Raw genomic sequence first — 4,452 nt, 5'->3', positions numbered from 1 at the left:
GAAGTTGGTATATTTAATTTGGGGGTTGAGGGGGCACATTCATATATTTTTTTGGATCTGCGATTTTTTTCCCCTTGGGTAAAAAACACTGATGCAAGCCTTCATCATTTTATAGTTTTGGGTTTTTCAGTTCAATAGAAGAGCGTTCGCTATTTTAAGCATTCACTCTTCTAATATAGACCCTATGAACCTATGAACAAGAGTGTAGACCATAAACCTTCCTTATGTAAGATAACTAGTTTGATGCCCAAAGTGCTAAAACTAAGAGGCTTACAATAACAGTTAAAATGTAATCAGGCTACTAACAAGCCGTAATAAATGCAGCAGATTAAATGCGACTGAACAATTTAAGAAAATGCAGCAAATAGCTGAATAAAATAGGAAAAAGCACAAATATATTAAAACCAGCTGAATAAAGTGTTTTTTTTTTCTTTCTTTTTTAGTAAGTGGAAAGGTAGGTGACAGAAGATAGTTCATATTTAAGAGGCTAAAAGGGAAGTTCTTTTCAGCTGATTTCTCTGTGCTCAGTAGAATGAGCTGATAAGATGAGACTGAGAGGAGTGTCCAAAATCAGATTTATAGTAATGGCGGGCAACTCAAGGACTACCAAGTTGAAAAGTACAATAATAACAGGTTGGATGGGAAAAATCAAATGCAGACACAGATCAGCAATAGTCAGGAAAGAACAGCAAGTCAAACAAGCACTACAGCTAAATAAAGATGCTACTAATTTCTGTAGTTAAATGAGGAATGCTATTTCTCAGCTCCTCCCATTAATTAGCTGGATGTTATTCATTGTCTGCAATGGAATTGTTTTCTAACTAACCCTAACTGAGACTCTTGAAACTCCAAAAAGAACAAACAGCTTAAAACAAAATGCAATATAAGAGATAAAAAATAGGAATAACCAAACCTTAAAGGAATAACTTTAATCCAAAATCAAATCCAGACAGAGATCAGTGATAGTCAGCAGAAAACAAGTCAAATATGCACTGCTCAAGAGATGTTAATATGTTCTACAACTAAAATAGAACATGTTGGAAGAAAAAGTATGTATTACAGAGAACAGCACTTCTTTGGAATCATCTTCCTCTCCACATGAAGCAAAGTACTTCCCTTCCTCTACTCAAATTTAATCTGGGCAAATGTATGGGAAATGCAAATTTACCCCCCCACCACCACCTTTAGTACTCATGACCCTTATGGATCAGGGCAATGTAAATATTCTGTCTAGCTCTGGGTTATTTTTACTTAAATTACAAGGGCTGTAAACTTCATGGGAATGCAGGTCAAGGCTTCTAAAGATTCTCACAGATAAGTAGCCTAATAAGTACCTATGATCCTATTTGCTAATTGACATGAGCTAATATATGTTTCACTTGTTTGGCAAAGTTGCATATGTTTCCCATTTTTGCACCAAGTATGTTCATAGGTTCATAGATTAGTACTAAGCTAACTGCCCTTGCGAGCCATTTTAAGCCTAGCCAGTTATCCCTTGTGAGACTCAAACCCTGCACCTTGTGTTTGTAAGGCAAACACCTTAACCATTAAGCCACCCTCCCAACCAAAGTGGAGATGCCGGGGATTGAACCCGGGGCCTCATACATGCAAAGCATGCGCTCTACCACTGAGCTACATCCCCTTGCTATATCATCTTTATGCCTTCAGAGGTCACAGTGGTGAAGGGTCTAGCACAAGACCTCAGTGCATAACTGATGTCAGTAGGTCACCTGTGGTTCATGATGATGGTAGGATACACATAACAAAGTTTGAAGGCACAGTGGCAGTTTCAGCACTGTTAACACTGTAGGGCACAGGCACATTCCCATGTGTTACTTGATAATGGAAGAGCTGGCTGAATATCTAACATTGCCTATGTTTAACACTGGACATCTTGTCCAGGTTAGCTCATCCAACTACACAGGAATTGCTAGTACAAATGGCATTCAGGATCTGCACATCTGCTAAGGTGTATGTACTCACCATATGGAGAAAACATCTAGCTGTGCATCACTGCAATGACTTCAGCTCATTTTCTGACTTGAGTGACCATTCAACTTGCATCCATTTCCTTGCACCACTACAGATGTGCAGGTCAGTGATACAGGCACAGGCAGCCACTACACCACAACCTGATAGAGACAGTAAGTGTACTACATGACCTTTTACAATAAGTGCAGCAGCCACAGAATCTGTGAGATAACTTGCACCACCTGCAAAATGACATGGCATATGGAGACCTGAAACAAGTATACATAATCGTGTCTGACTGGAATCCATTGATACAGCCCTGTGGATACTGGCAAATGCCTGTTGCAATGGTGCAAGGAAATGGATACACACTGAATCGTCACAGATAGGGTTGATATTGATGGCACCCACTGTACCAGAGACTAAATCACTTTCACTTCAGCCATGGGTGCCTCCAACCCTAAGCAATGACATTCTCATGCTTATTGACAATTTTTTTTTTTGGATTCACTGAAGGGATACCCCACCAGGTAAGACACTCTTAGTCCCACAGTTCCACAGCATCCCAATCCCTAGTTGTCCTACTCAGTGTAGTGGCAAGAAGTGGGTGTTCTCTATGGCATGGTTCTATGCAAGCTTTCACAGTGGTAAACTGTCCCTCCTGCAGCATGCATCCAGCCCTGACAATGCTGGCGCATATGGTACACCTGGCCAATGTTCATGACATGGAAGCCACACCCCAAAATATGATAACATGTGATCCCTGATTCCAGTAACATATCTAAGGTAGGTCAAGAGACTCAACTGCCTTAGGAGCACAGTGTTGGGGGAAGGTATGATCAGACAGTCCTGATCTCTTTTTAATGCAATACCAACTTTTAACCAGATTGAACCAGCTATGTTTCTGCCTGACTCTCCACTCTCTGCTATCTACTTGAGTAGCTAATGCATCCACCTCCCATATCCCTTTCACCTTTAGTAGCATTGTTGTTACTTGCTACTCTGCCACAACCCACCTGTGCAAATGGCAATGGCTGTGCTCTGCTCACTCTGCTAAGTTGTGTAGATAAGGTAATGTCTGATATACTGCATGGCCAGGAAATGCATTGTAATACATAGCATGTGTGTGTTTATGCAGATATCAGTTTCATTCTGTGTTGTTCTCATGGTCTACAGCTGGACCAGTGCAAACACATATTGTGCCTACCTCTGTCTCTCAAGGGGTATTAGTGCAGCCAGTTCCTCTTTCTCCCTGGCTGACTCCTCCTCTGTTGCAACAGGTCTGTCAGGCAGTACTGTGGCATTCTGAAATTATATCTGTTTGCACATTACCAGAGCTGAGTGGCCTAATGGGGTAATGCACTATATTGTGTAATCTGGTTCAGATCACAGACATCTTAGTGCAAGTATCAAGTGCATTCTGCAGTCCGCTACTATATATATATACATATATACGTATATTAATTAGTGGAAGAGAGTCTTAAAGTACAAATACATGTCAGATGTTACTCTTAGTCTGCAACAGCCTGCTGCCAGATGTTATCTCCTTGATGGGTTAGAAGATATGGATATAGGACATTGGCCATGTGTTCAAACATATCCTGTATCAACTGCAACACACACACACAGCTGCGGACAGTATTATAAGTTGTCTGCTGGCAACATACTTAGGTACAGTTCATGCAGGACATAATGTTTGTCAGTGGCACCCCCAGATAAAATACTGGCACAGATCTCATATGTGCCAGATGTCTGAACTATGGGATCAGCCTGGATGATACATATACACATTGTATACAATACTCTTGTCCATTGCACTGCAACTGGCAGTCGATGGAGTAGAATCTTTTTCTAGTTGATATACTGAATGCAATGTGGAGCACGTGAAGAAATGACATTAAATCAGATGCAGATAATAACTCCATGATCTCAGGAAAAATGCCTATGTCATACAATGTTAACATAGTAGTGTATCTTTCCACTGCTGTCTGAGGAAACTATATATGCTCTGCCACATGCTATGGCTTCACATCAGGATACTAGCATAGGATTCATGAGACTGACACCTGCAAATCTCTAGTAGAATCACCTGTCAGATGCTGAAAGATCCCCATAGCAAGGATGTTTAATGTTAACAAACCTTCATGTGCACTGGGATAGCCATTCCATACTATTTCTTGATGCAATGTGTGGGCAGCATGTCGGCTAACTTCTGTATGATGTGTCTGATGCCTCTGATCCCATAGTAGTAGTTGACAATCCCCTGAGCATAGAGGAAATGGTATGCTAGCTGGTGATGGACCCCTCAGTGACATGCGACACTATAGGCTTGAACACAGTTACTAACACATGTTGCTACTAATACTGATGCTACTTTAGCATCTTAATGCAAGTAAATCTCCTGCACACCATAACACCATGGCATTCGAACAGAAGATCGCTACAGTTCATTCTACTTATGTCTCAAGCTTCTTAATCTCT

General features: G+C 40.9%; 1 non-coding gene across 1 annotated transcript; it reads right to left on the bottom strand.

Moving 5' to 3' along the window:
* Positions 1–1,570: 1,570 nt before the first annotated feature.
* Positions 1,571–1,642, bottom strand: TRNAA-UGC. Its single transcript has one exon. It is a non-coding gene; the product is annotated as a tRNA-Ala (tRNA).
* Between the last annotated feature and the right edge of the window lie 2,810 nt (positions 1,643–4,452).

Source organism: Protopterus annectens, chromosome 9.part0, assembly GCF_019279795.1.
Source record: "Protopterus annectens isolate FY-2018-M chromosome 9.part0, PAN1.0, whole genome shotgun sequence".
Classification (NCBI taxonomy): Eukaryota; Metazoa; Chordata; order Ceratodontiformes; family Protopteridae; genus Protopterus; species Protopterus annectens.
The sequence above is the reverse complement of the archived record's forward strand: the minus strand, read 5'-3'. Positions and strand labels throughout refer to the sequence as shown.